The 17,471-nt window shown below is 37.7% G+C and overlaps 1 protein-coding gene and 1 long non-coding RNA gene across 26 annotated transcripts in view; one reads left to right on the top strand and one right to left on the bottom strand.

The window, feature by feature from the left end:
* Dph6 (diphthamine biosynthesis 6) overlaps positions 1-17,471 on the top strand; it is a 130,233-nt gene that overhangs the window by 72,781 nt on the left and 39,981 nt on the right. The window lies entirely within an intron of this gene.
* LOC102552721 (uncharacterized) overlaps positions 1-17,471 on the bottom strand; it is a 166,816-nt gene that overhangs the window by 146,626 nt on the left and 2,719 nt on the right. For 12 of the 19 annotated variants that reach the window (XR_010065310.1, XR_010065317.1, XR_010065319.1 and 9 more), the window contains exons 2-4: positions 5,879-6,047; positions 3,144-3,225; positions 2,172-2,334 (exon numbers count right to left, since the gene is read on the bottom strand). This is a non-coding gene — a long non-coding RNA (uncharacterized LOC102552721). Of the gene's footprint in view, positions 1-2,171; positions 2,335-3,143; positions 3,226-3,967; positions 4,658-5,878; positions 6,048-17,471 lie in introns of all 19 variants that reach the window. The other 7 variants (XR_010065320.1, XR_010065324.1, XR_010065315.1 and 4 more) reach the window with 6 other exon arrangements.

Below are 17,471 nucleotides of genomic sequence, written 5' to 3'. Positions count from 1 at the left end.
ATAAAATAAGCCTAGTCTTTCTCAACATTACAGATTTTCTTAAAAATGGAAAAGGAAATTTAGATGTTGAGCATAACATTCTTTTCAGACATTGCTTCATTGGTAGGCAGCCCAGTTTAGTTCTAGTCTTATCAGTAACCTTTGCACATAATGTGATATTGTCTGAATGTCTTACTTTGTTCAGCCTTCCCTGTCTCTGATGAAGCCTAAGGCTGCTGTTTCCTTGAGTTACTGATAATTTTTTATCTGATTAACTGACACATTTAGTTGAAATCAGACACAGCCCTTAGGCTGGGCATGGATTTAATTTAAAAAGTATCAAAGGTTTACTCTGTGTGCTATTTAATCATCATGTTTATCAGGCAAAGAGAAATTACCGGAAGGACCATAGGGAGAGGGTTATCTTAAGGAGCAGTAGCTTGGGAAATTGATAATGGCTACAAGGTAATTTACTGCTAACTTTTACATTCATTAATATAACATTTCCCGCTAATAATTACAGTGTATGTAATATACTAATTAAATTGAAAGCATTATCACTAATTTTCTTTTTGCTGAACCCTAAGATAGCTGGATAAGAAGTGAGAATGTGAAATTGAAGAAAGCCTATGTAGTCACACCAATTTAAACAGTTGGATAGCTGGACAGATAAAATATTTGCAGAGATGGAAAATGAAACACTGCAAGTCTTTAGGAGAATTCATGTTAGGCTGTGACAAGGAAATGAGATTTCCAAATGAATGAAATGAGTATGTACTGTAGGTCTGTAAAATATTACACTGGTCTGACCTGTAACAGCCATACGTCTACCAGGAGCTGGTGCGTCACTCACTACCTTTGGTGAGGATAATAACCCCACTCTAATGCATGAATATGCCTGCTTGATGGAGTACACAGAGAGAGGCTCAGGACCTTGGCAGTACCCATGGCTTTTATACGGCTCTTAACAATGCAACATGATTCATTTTCTACTTGAAAACCTCATGCTACATAACAAAGCAGAGTACCCAAATTAATATTTAAGAGAAAACCAATCTCCCTCAAAGATTTCATAACAAAACAGTAACAAATAATCTAAAAATGGATGTATATCAAGTTTCAAACAGTGTTACACTTTGATGTATGGTTATATATAATTGTACATTTTAATCTAGCAGTAAGCCTCCAGGGTTTTCCCCTACTTTCATTAATGATATGCATAGGGTATAATAAAATCTAAAATAATATAATCATTTTTTTCTTTGTGAAAAATAAAACCCATAATTGAGAAGTCTTATCTTCATGGATATAATAAGTGTTAGCCTACTTGCTAAATGCCTTTTACCGCAAATCACAAAGGCATTTCTCTTATTTATTGTAAGTCTCACATCATGCTCAAAATTCTTAGGACTGAGTTTAATATTTTCCATGGGAAGAAATATTCAATATTAGAATAATATATAGGGAGAGAACCATAAACCCCTTATTTTGAGTGCACTGAAATCTGGACAAATTACACATAATGGCTAGTCATTATCAAAAATATATATGTAGCAAGAATTCTGTTTCTACCAGGGGACCTGGATCAGTCAAAACAATTTATTGCATTTATAAATTTTATAAAGTTTTTATAATTTAAATTACCTGACTATTTTAAAGCATTTAATTGAAAATTAGTAGGCTTTAATCTATATACATTTTTGGGTTGTTCTATTTAGTTTGTAAACATTCCCAGAAATATTTGCTTAATTTACTACTTTTCATTATTAGAGATATATTCATATATTTTAATCCTGCTATTTGAGACTAGAAGCCATGACTTATATTGCTTTTTAACGTTCTTTCTATTTTAATTTTCTTTGTGTCTTCCTATTTACACTTGTGGGTGAGTGCATGTGTATCCATATCTGTATGCATGCATGTGGAGGTCTGAGGACAACCTGGGATGATACTCATCAGAGACCGCCCAATTTTGATTGGAAAACGATGTCTTAACAACCAGGAACATCGTGGTCCATGTATGCTCCTTGGTTTTTGACTTAGTCTCTGGAAGCTCTGAAGGGTCGGGTTAGTTTGCACTGTTGGTCTTCCTATGCGGTTACAATCTCCTACAGTTCCCTCAGTCCTTCCTTTAACTCTTCTATTTTGCTCCCCAACCAATCCAATGGTTAAATTAAATTATCTGCATTTACCTCAGATAATTGCTGGTAGAACTTCTTAGAACTCCTTTCTGGACAATACAGCCTCAGTAATAGTGTCAAGATTTGGTGTGCGCACATTGGATGGATCCCAAGTTAGGCCGGTCATTGGATGGCCTTCCTTTTAGTCTCTGTTCCATGTTTGTCCCTGCATTTCCTTTAGACAGGAACAATTCTGTGTTAAAAACTTAGAGATGAGTGGGTGGCCCCCTACCTCATCTGGTGGCCATGTCTATTTACTTCAGGTGGTCTCTTCTGGTTCCTCTGCCCACGGTTGGACATTTCAGCTAATGTCATCCCCATTGGTTCCTGGTAGCCTCTCACATCCCAGGTCCCTGGGACTTTCTAGAGGTTCCCCCTGCTTCTAGTTTGAGAGGAGTGATTTTTGGTCAGTACTTACCATTAATTCTTCTCCTGGATGCAAAATTAAGTAATTGAAAGATAACCTGATAAGTTTATAAAGTTGTAAATAGATCTGTGTTTTAGCTCAAGGAACTCGTCATGTGGAGGTTGTAACAGGTCAGATCTTAAATAATTGCAAGAAATGTAGTCTTCTTGGACAATATTGGTATTGGTGTTGGGCTGTTCCAGTTGTTTCGTTTATCTTCTTTTGTTTTTTAACACGAATTCATCAAATAAAAGGAAAATGTAACTGATCTTCGTACATTATTTACTCCACTTTGCTCCATCACATTTGCTTGTATAGCATCACTGCTAGAGCTTTGGACCTTAGTAATTCTAAATTCGTAACATCACTGCAAACAGTAATATGTAGATTAAGTCTAACTGGATTCTTTCCCTTGAAAATCTCCCTCTTTTTAAGAGGGTAAAGGGTGGAATTAACTTGGCTTTCTGCCAAACTTACTGAGGGCAAATATTTAGAGGAATGTGCTGCTTTGATGATGCTAATTTATTTGTTGACCAGACAATATATTCACGAGATTCAGAATTCACAGAATTTCTTACCTACTCAACTCTCCTCCATTAGGTCCAACCAGTGTTGTCAGTATCTTGTATATGATTTTAGATGTGATTCAATTAATCAAATCTATAAAAGAAATAGATACACTGTATAAAATGTTCTTTTTCTTAATTCCATTTAATAACATAATGTTACTCCATTATAATTCTATGATATAGTTTTACAGTTAATATAACATAACTATACTGACATTATAGTTATAATAGTTATAAGGTCAGTCTACCATAGAAGTTTTTACTTGGAATTTGATGTCTAAAGGAATAAGTTTGCCATAATAGAAGATACTATCATAATCTGAAGTCAGCTCTTCTTGAGAAGTATTCCATTGTACATTTCATATTCATTTTAAATTTCTCCCAAGAAGATATGCTAGGTTTTGATAGTATTTATGACTTTATTTTTACCAGTGTTTTTTAAAAATCTTTTGCACTTATAACAGAAGGTTTATTATTTTATACATCATCACATGCCTTCTCCACTAAATTCTCCTTGCTCCATTTTTACCACTAACCCATCATGTCACCTAGAGTCTAACTCCTCTCCCTTGAAAGATTCCCTCCCATGGTCCTTGACACTTTCCTGACTTCTAAAGATAGTTCAGATTAAACCTGCATCTCTAAGATTTGGTGTTGACATCCACATTTGAGAGAGAACATGTAGTCTTTGGATTATCTCATTTAGAATGATTATTTTCAGTTCCATCAATTTTCCTACAAATTCCATTTTTAACAATTCATTAACATTCCATGGGTACCACATTTTTATTGTCCATTCACACATAATATATCCTGATTATGGTTCCTCTTACTTTACTCCTCCCAATTTCTCCCCATCTATATTTTTAAGATGTTTCTCAACCACTGAGAGTTCTTTTGAGAACTCTGTTTGGTTCCATGTCATATTGTCTAAGTTACTTAGATACTGCAGTGATGAGACACTGTTACCAAAACAACTTATAAAAGAAAGCGTGTAAATTTGGAGCTTATAGTTTCAAAGTGAAACCCCAGGACTGTCTTGGTTGGGAGCATAGCAGCAGCAAACAGACATGTGCTGAGAGCTTACATCTGATCCACAGTCATGAGACAGAGATAGAACTAACTGGAAATGACTTAGGTTTTTGAAATCGCAAGCTGAACCCTGGTGACACAACTTCTCCAAGAAGATGACATTACCAATGGGGACCCTATGGAGGGCGAGGGTTGGTTTTTGCTTTGTTAGCCTTTTCTGTTTTCTAGACACTAACGCTCTGGATAATAACTATATAGTAACCTTCTTTTCCCATTCTCTCAAGTGATGATGTTTTTGGCTCTTCACAAACTTGCTTAATTTTAAGAGGCCCTATTTACCAGCTCTTGATCAAATGACTACACTACCTTGGGTCCCATTTTAAAACTTCCTGTGCCTGTAAGATCAGCCATATTCCCTAATTTTTTCCTCCATCAGATTCAGGGTGTCTGGTGTTGTGTTGAGACTCTTGATCCATTTGAAGTTGAGTTTCCTACAAGGTGAGCAATAAGGATTCAGTTTCTTGGTTTTCTTTTTCCCCTTTTTAAAATTGAAAGTAGATTTCTTTTTCATTCAGATTATAATTCCTGTTTCCCCTCCCTCTAATTCTCCCATATCCTTCCCACTTCCCTTCCCACATCCTTTCTTTCTCTCTTATTAGATTACAGACATTAATAATAATAACAACAACAACAGTAAATAAAATAAGATGAAATGAAAACCAAACCAGAATCAGACAAAACAAACAAATGATGCAAAGAAAAAGTACAAGAAATTCATACAAGCCACGCACACACACACAAAACATAAAAAAGAAATTCTAAATCATATTTAAGTAAAATATCTATAAAGTTAAAAACAATACCCAGACAAATCACTGTGAGACAAAACTCCAAAAATATTCCTGAGTTCATTTTCTCTTGTCCATCTTCTTCTGGGCTTGATGCCTGCCTTCGAGTGTGATTTGTAGAACCAAGAGGGCTATTGGAGAGACCTAAAATTTCCTTGTGAGTAGTTATCATCTGGAGATATCTTCTGTTAGGGATGGGGTCTTGTTCCTACTTACTCTCTCAGCAATGGAACCCCATCCGTCTAAAACCTGTGCCAGCCCTGTGCATAATTCTACATAAGACTATCCAGATTTTTCAGCACCATTTCTTGAAGATGCTGTCTTTTCTTCACTGTGTATTTCAGGTCTCTTTGTCAAAGAAACCAAAAAAAATTGCTGACTGTAGGAGCACGGGCTAATACCTGGATCCTCATCTGTGTTCCATTGATCAACAAGTATTTCTATACCAAGACCATGCTGCTTTCTTACTACCACTCTCTACTATAACTGCATGTCAGGAATGGTAATAGCTCCAGCAGTGTTTATTGTTTAGGGTTTTACTGCCTATCCTGTCTTTTGCATTTCCATATTAATTTTAAGGTCGTGTGTGTGCTTGTAAGAGAGAGAGAGAGAGAGAGAGAGAGAGAGAGAGAGAGAGAGAGAGAGAGAGAGAGAGAGAAGTTGCATTAGACTTTTTCATGGGAATTATATAGAAAGGGAGTGGATCCAGATAGGAGGGAAGTTGGAGAGGACCTAGGAGTAGTAGAGAGTGGGGAAAATATAACCTGGATAGATTATGTGAGAAAAAAATCAATTTTTAATAAACCGAAAAATATGAAGATGATAAACCCGAAGTTTACATTTTTTGACTGTTCAGTAACTCACCTTTAACTTGCCGTCACAGTGTTTGGAAGTACTGTGTTTCTCAGTAACAGCATCCAATCATTCCAGCATTGCTTCAGGGAAGCTTCATCATCTTCAGAGAAATGTTCAGAATGCCTCAGTCTTACTTCAGTCAGAATAACTCATCAAGGAAATTAAAATGTAGGTGAGACTGCAACAAAAGGAACCCCTTATACACTGTTGGTAGGGTTGTAAATTACTGCTGCCTCTATGGAAGTTACATAGGCGGTTCCTCAAAGCATTTACACTAAGCTACCTTAACCTGTCAACAAAAATGCCTTGCCTTCAAGAGGGAAAATGCCTACAGCTCTACCCTTCTTTTCAGTCAGATAATGTAAAGAGAATTTGGGTTGAGTTGATGTACCACTATTACAAAGACAATGGGGAAGCAAAGTAAAATAATGCATTGTTGGGCTTCAGATAGAAGTAACTGACTAGTCATTTTGATCTTCTGCAATTTCTTATCATTTAATTTTCAGCCGTCACAACATTTTCCATTATTTAATTGCAAAATCTCACAAAAGGAGAAGATAATACTGCAAATTAGTGACCTAGTCTTCTGTCTTGAGATCAGTGTTTAATGGAACAAGCCAGATAGTAATCGCTTTCCATTTTAGAATGTTGCTATTGATCATTCAAAAATTAATTAATTAATTAATTTAATTTAATAAATACTTTAGTGAACTTTATTTGGAAATTCTGTGTCACATCCAGAAGTATTTCATTTAAATGGTATGTTTCTATGGTTATTTTTATTTGTCTAGACTAAATGAAGAATTATGAGTTTAAAGAAAAAGCATATGGTACTTAACCAGCCATATTAATATCTAGGTTAGTTATCCAGGCTGCAGAACATCATTGACGTTCATAAGGGTTTTTTTGCTCAATAGTGCTGTGCTGCCAGAAGCCCAAATATTGCCACTTAGAGGCTAATGCAAAAGTATGTCTTTAAGGAATGATTCATATTAAAAATGTTAGAATGACTTTCAGATGAAAAACACTTTAAATTCAACAGATCATTTTTTTTCTCAACAGGCAAGAACTCATTAACAGAATAATACTGGTAACAGGCATTTTTCAAAAAAAATAATATATCTGATAAATGCAAGATACATATCTTCTCATTGGTAGAATAAGTAGGCCTCATTTTCATTTATAAAAAAAAAAGGGTAGCTTGTTCCAATCTGGGGGTTTCATGGGCCAAATATTGAACACTGAGACAAGTGAATAATATTAATCAACAAAATCTAAACCTGGTTCTAGATTTCTACCTTTAAATCTCCCTAGAATCTCAGCGTAAGACGTATCTTTTGTCCGATCACCTGCCGTCATAATTGTAATCCTTGACTACAGCTTTGTGTATGAATAAGGACACACAACATTAGTTACATATCACAGAGGAATTCGTTTCTAGCCATTAATGGAAACCTTCCTGGTGCACTATTTTTAAGAATACTTAACAATTCTTGAGGACTAGGTCATACACTTGAATGAATACATCTATGTTTACACTTCTCTCATGCTTAAAATAGCATTGAAGAGTCTATCATTTACTTAATATGGAAGGAACACTTAGCAGCAGCTCCAATGAAGTTTAACAATTAGACATGGTCAGATTTGATAACAGATAAGTTATTTATACTTTTACAGTCTGAATTATATGTATATAATTAAGAAAGAAAAACAGTAGACAACTCTGAATGCCTAGATTTGGAGTATAATTTTTCATCATTAAATGTTAAAGTTACTGAGTTAGATACCTGTAATCCCAACAGTGAGGAAATGGAGGGTCAGGAGGAATTCAAGGACAGCCTGAGATGCATGACCCCATGCTCAAGAAACCAGAACTAGATAAGTAAATAGTCCATGGTGTTCCTCTCCATCAGGATTGTCCTTGTGTATAGTCCACTGAGCACTACATAGATATGCCACGGTCTAGTAGAGTCACCTATAGTTATCACCACAAAACTTTAATTTCCCAAGGATACACTGTGATGTTTTTTAAAGGTTTCTTTAAAAAAAAATACAGTATAGGACACACTAGACCTTTTTAAATTGGTAATTGGGAAACAATGAATAATTTTGCCTCCCAAGTTGCCAGGACATAAATGTGTGTGTGTGTGTGTGTGTGTGTGTGTGTGTGTGTGTGTCTGTGTGTCTGTGTGTCTGTGTGTGTGTGTGTCTGTGTGTCTGTGTGTGTGTGTGAATTTACCCATTAAGAAAACAATAATATGATGTTTCAAGAAATATAAAATATTAAATAGAAACAGCAAAAACAAAATGCTGCTATTGGGAAATAATTATTATCCTCTTATGATCTATTTCTGTTTCTTTTTCTATGTCTATCAAATTTTTTAAAACATGTGTTTTTATTTGATGTACATTTCTTTCAGCTAATTTTCTATCATAAATTGTTTCACATCTTTATATCCTTGCAAAATGTGTTTTCCATGACTACTTTTATTTTTTCTTCATAATATTCTATGATTTGTTCAACTATTCCTATTATTTGGGATTTTATAATTTTCCAGGTTTTCTTCAAATTTTATGTACAATATAAATTTGATGGATATCCTCACCTATAACTTGTTTATAGTTACTTTCACAGACTGTTATTTGTTGGTATTAAAGAAAATACAATGTTTGTGAGACCAGGATGGTATACACTGTGAAATGGCCCTTCAGAATGCATGTATAGCACCTAACTTAGCATGGTGTCCGCAGCTATGTACTTCCCGTATCCTCATCAGCTATGAATGGTTATTACATTTCAAAATATAAAATAATTCTTATAAATTTGCCTACTTTTGAGCTGTATTTTCTTTACTTTTTAAAAGTCTTGACATCATTTGTATGTAGTCTCGTAAAATTGCATATTATTATAGTTTTGTCATTTTTTTCTACTAGTTGGTTAACCTATGCCTCACTTACTTAAAACAAAGATATCTATTGCTGTCATATATTTTGCAGAATATTATTTTCTTAGTTGTGTTGTAGGTGGTTGGGGAAATACAGAAACATTGTAAATTTTCATGGTCAACTTTATTAAACTTTAGACATTTACTGACTTATGCTTTATGTTGACTTTGCTAGAACAAAAACCCCAGTGAGACCTTTTTTTCAAAGAACTGAAGACAAACATGTAAGAGGCAGGTCTTTAAAGGTCGTGGTTATTTTCTGACCGCATTAAAAAGAAAGTGGTCCAGGGTGGAAGTGGTCACAAGTGGAGGAGCAGATGGAAAGTCAGATAGGGTCTCAGGTGCTCCAGCAGCGGTCGGGGGGTCGTGGCAAAGCAGGGACACAGTACAGACTGCTGTGGTCACAGGGATGGGCACCACTATCAGGAATCAATAGTCCTGCCCAGGAGAAAACCCTAGGGAGTGCAGTGCAAACTCACTAGGCAAGATGTGCTCACTGGTGTAACAGCGGAGTGTGTGCTGTAGGAACAAACGAGTGCTCCTTGATTGGTTTGGAGGTCTGTTCCATAAGACAAAGTCCATTTCTGGTCTTTTTGACCCAATTAAATTATTTAAAAAATTAAATTTTTTGTTAATTGCAAAATATTTTAATAATTTTTAATGATTAGTATGCAAGGCAATGTTCAGAATGCTGTTTTGTAGTGACTTGGTTTTCCCTGATGTTCCTCTCCCCTGCCCTTTCCTACATCCTCTCCTCTTCTAGTCTCCCATAGTCTTTCTTTTGATTTCTTATATTCTATTACCCTTTTCTCCTCCCCAATTCCTTACAGCCTTTTCCCCTCTTCATTCTTTCCTTTCTAGCCCTGTATCCATAAACACTCATATACATATAAATGAAAAAAATTTTTTTATTAACTTGAGTATTTCTTATATACATTTCGAGTGTTATTCCCTTTCCCGGTTTCCGGGCAAACATCCCCCTCCCCCCTCCCCTTCCTTATGGGTGTTCCCCTCCCAACCCTCCCACCATTGCCGCCCTCCCCCCATAGACTAGTTCACTGGGGGTTCAGTCTTAGCAGGACCCAGGGCTTCCCCTTCCACTGGTGCTCTTACTAGGATATTCATTGCTACCTATGGGGTCAGAGTCCAGGGTCAGTCCATGTATAGTCTTTAGGTAGTGGCTTAGTCCCTGGAAGCTCTGGTTGCTTGGCATTGTTGTACTTTTGGGGTCTCGAGCCCCTTCAAGCTCTTCCAGTTCTTTCTCTGATTCCTTCAATAGGGGACCTATTCTCAGTTCAGTGGTTTGCTGCTGGCATTCGCCTCTATATTTGCTGTATTCTGGCTGTGTCTCTCAGGAGCGATCTACATCCGGCTCCTGTCGGTCTGCACTTCTTTGCTTCATCCATCTTGTCTAATTGGGTGGCTGTATATGTATGGGCCACATGTGGGGCAGGCTCTGAATGGGTGTTCCTTCAGTCTCTGTTTTAATCTTTGCCTCTCCCTTCCCTGCCAAGGGTATTCTTTTTCCTCATTTAAAGAAGGAGTGAAGCATTCACATTTTGATCATCCGTCTTGAGTTTCGTTTGTTCTAGGGATCTAGGGTAATTCAAGCATTTGGGCTAATAGCCACTTATCAATGAGTGCATACCATGTATGTCTTTCTGTGATTGGGTTAGCTCACTCAGGATGATATTTTCCAGTTCCAACCATTTGCCTACGAATTTCATAAACTCGTTGTTTTTGATAGCTGAGTAGTATTCCATTGTGTAGATGTACCACATTTTCTGTATCCATTCCTCTGTTGAAGGGCATCTGGGTTCTTTCCATTTTCTGGCTATTATAAATAAGGCTGCGATGAACATAGTGGAGCACGTGTCTCTTTTATATGTTGAGGCATCTTTTGGGTATATGCCCAAGAGAGGTATAGCTGGATCCTCAGGCAGTTCAATGTCCAATTTTCTGAGGAACCTCCAGACTGATTTCCAGAATGGTTTTACCAGTCTGCAATCCCACCAACAATGGAGGAGTGTTCCTCTTTCTCCACATCCTCGCCAGCATCTGCTGTCACCTGAGTTTTTGATCTTAGCCAATCGCACTGGTGTGAGGTGAAATCTCAGGGTTGTTTTGATTTGCATTTCCCTTATGACTAAAGATGTTGAACATTTCTTTAGGTGTTTCTCAGCCATTCGGCATTCCTCAGCTGTGAATTCTTTGTTTAGCTCTGAACCCCATTTTTTAATAGGGTTATTTGTTTCCCTGCGGTCTAACTTCTTGAGTTCTTTGTATATTTTGGATATAAGGCCTCTATCTGTTGTAGGATTGGTAAAGATCTTTTCCCAATCTGTTGGTTGCCGTTTTGTCCTAACCACAGTGTCCTTTGCCTTACAGAAGCTTTGCAGTTTTATGAGATCCCATTTGTCGATTCTTGATCTTAGAGCATAAGCCATTGGTGTTTTGTTCAGGAAATTTTTTCCAGTGCCCATGTGTTCCAGATGCTTCCCTAGTTTTTCTTCTATTAGTTTGAGTGTGTCTGGTTTGATGTGGAGGTCCTTGATCCACTTGGACTTAAGCTTTGTACAGGGTGATAGGCATGGATCGATCTGCATTCTTCTACATGTTGCCCTCCAGTTGAACCAGCACCATTTGCTGAAAATGCTATCTTTTTTCCATTGGATGGTTTTGGCTCCTTTGTCAAAAATCAAGTGACCATAGGTGTGTGGGTTCATTTCCGGGTCTTCAATTCTATTCCATTGGTCTATCTGTCTGTCTCTGTACCAATACCATGCAGTTTTTATCACTATTGCTCTGTAATACTGCTTGAGTTCAGGGATAGTGATTCCCCCTGAAGTCCTTTTATTGTTGAGGATAGCTTTAGCTATCCTGGGTTTTTTGTTATTCCAGATGAATTTGCAAATTGTTCTGTCTAACTCTTTGAAGAATTGGATTGGTATTTTGATGGGGATTGCTTTGAATCTGTAGATTGCTTTTGGTAAAATGGCCATTTTTACTATATTAATCCTGCCAATCCATGAGCATGGGAGATCTTTCCATCTTCTGAGGTCTTCTTCAATTTCTTTCCTCAGTGTCTTGAAGTTCTTATTGTACAGATCTTTTACTTGCTTGGTTAAAGTCACACCGAGGTACTTTATATTATTTGGGTCTAATATGAAGGGTGTCGTTTCCCTAATTTCTTTCTCGGCTTGTTTCTCTTTTGTATAGAGGAAGGCAACTGATTTATTTGAGTTAATTTTATACCCAGCCACTTTGCTGAAGTTGTTTATCAGCTTTAGTAGTTCTCTGGTGGAACTTTTAGGATCACTTAAATATACTATCATGTCATCTGCAAATAGTGATATTTTGACCTCTTTTTTCCGATCTGTATCCCTTTGATCTCCTTTTGTTGTCTGATTGCACTGGCTAGAACTTCAAGAACTATATTGAATAAGTAGGGAGAGAGTGGGCAGCCTTCTCTAGTCCCTGATTTTAGTGGGATTGCTTCAAGTTTCTCTCCATTTAGTTTAATGTTAGCAACTGGTTTGCTGTATATGGCTTTTACTATGTTTAGGTATGGGCCTTGAATTCCTATTCTTTCCAGGACTTTTATCATGAAGGGGTGTTGAATTTTGTCAAATGCTTTCTCAGCATCTAATGAAATGATCATGTGGTTCTGTTCTTTCAGTTTGTTTATATAATGGATCACGTTGATGGTTTTCCGTATATTAAACCATCCCTGCATGCCTGGGATGAAGCCTACTTGATCATGGTGGATGATTGTTTTGATGTGCTCTTGAATTCGGTTTGCCAGAATTTTATTGAGTATTTTTGCGTCGATATTCATAAGGGAAATTGGTCTGAAGTTCTCTTTCTTTGTTGTGTCTTTGTGTGGTTTAGGTATAAGAGTAATTGTGGCTTCGTAGAAGGAATTCGGTAGTGCTCCATCTGTTTCACTTTTGTGGAATAGTTTGGATAATATTGGTATGAGGTCTTCTATGAAGGTTTGATAGAATTCTGCACTAAACCCGTCTGGACCTGGGCTCTTTTTGGTTGGGAGACCTTTAATGACTGCTTCTATTTCCTTAGGAGTTATGGGGTTGTTTAACTGGTTTATCTGTTCCTGATTTAACTTCGATACCTGGTATCTGTCTAGGAAATTGTCCATTTCCTGAAGATTTTCAAATTTTGTTGAATATAGGTTTTTATAGTAAGATCTGATGATTTTTTGAATTTCCTCCGAATCTGTAGTTATGTCTCCCTTTTCATTTCTGATTTTGTTAATTTGGACACCCTCTCTGTGTCCTCTGGTTAGTCTGGCTAAGGGTTTATCTATCTTGTTGATCTTCTCAAAGAACCAACTTTTGGTTCTGTTGATTCTTTCTATGGTCCTTTTTGTTTCTACTTGGTTGATTTCAGCTCTGAGTTTGATTATTTCCTGCCTTCTACTCCTCCTGGGTGTATTTGCTTCTTTTTGTTCTAGAGCTTTTAGGTGTGCTGTCAAGCTGCTGACATATGCTCTTTCCTGTTTCTTTCTGCAGGCACTCAGCGCTATGAGTTTTCCTCTTAGCACAGCTTTCATTGTGTCCCATAAGTTTGAGTATGTTGTATCTTCATTTTCATTAAATTCTAAAAAGTTTTTAATTTCTTTCTTTATTTCTTCCTTGACCAGGTTATCATTGAGTAGAGCATTGTTCAATTTCCACGTATATGTGGGCATTCTTCCCTTATTGTTATTGAAGACCAGTTTTAGGCCGTGGTGGTCCGATAGCACGCATGGGATTATTTCTATCTTTCTGTACCTGTTGAGGCCCGTTTTTTGACCAATTATATGGTCAATTTTGGAGAAAGTACCATGAGGAGCTGAGAAGAAGGTATATCCTTTTGATTTAGGATAGAATGTTCTATAAATATCCGTTAAGTCCATTTGGCTCATGACTTCTCTTAGTCTGTCGACATCACTGTTTAACTTCTGTTTCCATGATCTGTCCATTGATGAGAGTGGGGTGTTGAAATCTCCCACTATTACTGTGTGAGGTGCAATGTGTGTTTTGAGCTTTAGTAAGGTTTCTTTTACGTATGTAGGTGCCCTTGTATTTGGGGCATAGATATTTAGGATTGAGAGTTCATCTTGGTTGATTTTTCCTTTGATGAATATGAAGTGTCCTTCCTTATCTTTTTTGATGACTTTTAGTTGGAAATTGATTTTATTTGATATTAGAATGGCTACTCCAGCTTGCTTCTTCTGACCATTTGCTTGGAAAGTTGTTTTCCAGCCTTTCACTCTGAGGTAGTGTCTGTCTTTGTCTCTGAGGTGTGTTTCCTGTAGGCAGCAGAATGCAGGGTCCTCGTTGCGTATCCAGTTTGTTAATCTATGTCTTTTTATTGGGGAGTTGAGGCCATTGATATTGAGAGATATTAAGGAATAGTGATTATTGCTTCCCGTTATATTCATATTTGTATGTGAGGTTATGTTTGTGTGCTTTCATTCTCTTTGTTTTGTTGCCAAGACGATTAGTTTCTTGCTTCTTCTAGGGTATAGCTTGCCTCCTTATGTTGGGCTTTACCATTTATTATCCTTTGTAGTGCTGGATTTGTAGAAAGATATTGTGTAAATTTGGTTTTGTCATGGAATATCTTGGTTTCTCCATCAATGTTAATTGAGAGTTTTGCTGGATACAGTAACCTGGGCTGGCATTTGTGTTCTCTTAGGGTCTGTATAACATCAGTCCAGGATCTTCTGGCCTTCATAGTTTCTGGCGAAAAGTCTGGTGTGATTCTGATAGGTCTCCCTTTATATGTTACTTGACCTTTTTCCCTTACTGCTTTTAATATTCTTTCTTTATTTTGTGCGTTTGGTGTTTTGACAATTATGTGACGGGAGGTGTTTCTTTTCTGGTCCAATCTGTTTGGAGTTCTGTAGGCTTCTTGTATGTCTATGGGTATCTCTTTTTTTAGGTTAGGGAAGTTTTCTTCTATGATTTTGTTGAAGATATTTACTGGTCCTTTGAGCTGGGAGTCTTCACTCTCTTCTATACCTATTATCCTTAGGTTTGATCTTCTCATTGAGTCCTGGATTTCCTGTATGTTTTGGACCAGTAGCTTTTTCCGCTTTACATTATCTTTGACAGTTGAGTCAATGATTTCTATGGAATCTTCTGCTCCTGAGATTCTCTCTTCCATCTCTTGTATTCTGTTGGTGAAGCTTGTATCTACAGCTCCTTGTCTCTTCTTTTGGTTTTCTATATCCAGGGTTGTTTCCATGTGTTCTTTCTTGATTGCTTCTATTTCCATTTTTAATTCCTTCAACTGTTTGATTGTGTTTTCCTGGAATTCTTTCAGGGATTTTTGCGATTCCTCTCTGTAGGCTTTTACTTGTTTATTAATGTTTTCCTGTGCTTCCCTAAGTGTGTTCATGTCTTTCTTGAAGTCCTCCAGCATCATGATCAAATATGATTTTGAAACTAGATCTTGCTTTTCTGGTGTGTTTGGATATTTCATGTTTGTTTTGGTGGGAGAATTGGGCTCCGATGATGGCATGTAGTCTTGGTTTCTGTTGCTTGGGTTCCTGCGCTTGCCTCTCGCCATCAGATTATCTCTAGTGTTACTTTGTTCTGCTATTTCTGACAGTGGTAGACTGTCCTATAAGCCTGTGTGTCAGGAGTGCTGTAGACCTGTTTTCCTCTCTTTCAGTCAGTTATGGGGACAGAGTGTTCTGCTTTCGGGCGTGTAGTTTTTCCTCTCTACAGGTCTTCAGCTGTTCCTGTGGGCCTGTGTCTTGAGTTCACCAGGCAGCTTTCTTGCAGCAGAAAATTTGGTCTTACCTGTGGTCCTGAGGCTCAGGTTCGCTCGTGGGGTGCTGCCCAGGGGCTCTCTGCAGCGGCAGCAACCAGGAAGACCTGTGCCGCCCCTTCCGGGAGCTTCAGTGCACCAGGGTTCCAGATGGTCTTTGGCTTTTTCCTCTGGCGTCCGAGATGTGTGTGCAGGGAGCAGTCTCTTCTGGTTTCCCAGGCTTGTCTGCCTCTCTGAAGGTTTAGCTCTCCCTCCCACGGGATTTGGGTGCAGAGAACTGTTTATCTGGTCTGTTTCCTTCAGGGTCTGGTGGTGTCTGTGGCAGGTGTCCTGCTGCTCCTGGGCCCTCCCCCACGGGAGCCCAGAGGCCTTATACAGTTTCCTCTTGGGCCAGGGATGTGGGCAGGGGTGAGCAGTGTTGGTGGTCTCTTCAGCTCTGCAGCCTCAGAAGTGCCCACCTGACCAGGCGGTTGGGTCTCTCTCTCACCGGGTCTGGGAGCAGAGAGCTGCTGCGGGCCGGGATCCTCGGGTATAAATGAAAATTTAAATCTAGGAATCACATATGAGAATAATAATGCTATATTTTATTTGTGTTTCTGAGTGTTGCTCTCAAAGACTGTTCTGGCGTGCTTTCTATAGTGATGACAAAACGCTAACAAAACTTAGGGAAGAAAGTCTTTCATCTCATATTCTATAGTTCATAGAGGGAAGCTCAGGCAGGAACCTCAATCAGAACTGAGAGTCCATGGAGTATTGCTGCTTCCTGGCTAGTGCTTAACTAGGTGTTTAATAGAGCCCAGACACACTGGCCTAGAGATCTTACAGCCCAGAAGGTGGTGTACCTCCCATATTAGTTAGCACTCAAGAAAGTGCACCAGTGACATAAGCATAGGCCGATCTGATCATGGCAGCTCCTCAGCTGAGATTCCCTTTCCCAAGTTGACTCTCCTCTGTGTCACTGGCAGTAAATTTCAGCAGGAACACTAATTTTAATTTACATTTCCTTGATCACTAAGGATGGTTAACGTTTTTAAAATATGTCTTGACCATGTTTATTGGTATTTCTTCATTTGAGATTGGTTTCACTTGTTAACCCACTTATTGTTCTAAGATTTGTCTGTTTTGGAACTTGATTTTTGCAGTTCCAAATATATTATAGATATCAGTTCCTTGTCTAGAAAATAGCTGGCAAGTTTGTGTCACATTCTGAATGCTTCTATTTTCTGCTTGTAGTTTTTGTTTCTATACAGAGCCTTTTAATTTCATGTAATCTCATTTGCCAGTCATTGGGTGGTTTTCTTCTGCTATTAACATTGTTTATGGAAAGGTCTCACCTGTGTCTATACCTTGTCCTTGTTTCCATAATTAACATAGCAATAGATACAAATACATATAAATATGGATATGTAAGATATATGTTACATATATGTAACAGTGCTTCATAATTTATTAGGCTAGAACTTCAGAGATATGTAACAGGATGACAACTAAAATGTTGATCTTTTGGTACCTTCACTACTACGTGACAGGCCCAGAAAACTTCTTCAGTACAGTCATAGAAGAAAATTTCCCTAACTTAAAGAGGTGCCTATGAGTGGACATGAAGCTTACAGAGCACCAGTTAGATAAGACCATAAACGAAAATCCTCCTGCCACATAATAATCAAAAACTAAATGTACAGAGCAAAGAGAATTTTAAAGGCATCGTTAGAAGAAGTCCAAGTAACACATAAAGCCAGATCAGAATTATACCCAATTTCTCATCTGAGACTCAAAAACCTAGAAGAGCCTGGGCAAAGTTCTTGTAGACCCTAAGAAAATACAAAACTTTCAGTCACCATAGAAGGAGAAACCAAGATATTCCGCAACAAAAT

This window comes from Rattus norvegicus, chromosome 3, assembly GCF_036323735.1.
Source record: "Rattus norvegicus strain BN/NHsdMcwi chromosome 3, GRCr8, whole genome shotgun sequence".
Taxonomy (NCBI): Eukaryota; Metazoa; Chordata; class Mammalia; order Rodentia; family Muridae; genus Rattus; species Rattus norvegicus.
The sequence above is the reverse complement of the archived record's forward strand: the minus strand, read 5'-3'. Positions and strand labels throughout refer to the sequence as shown.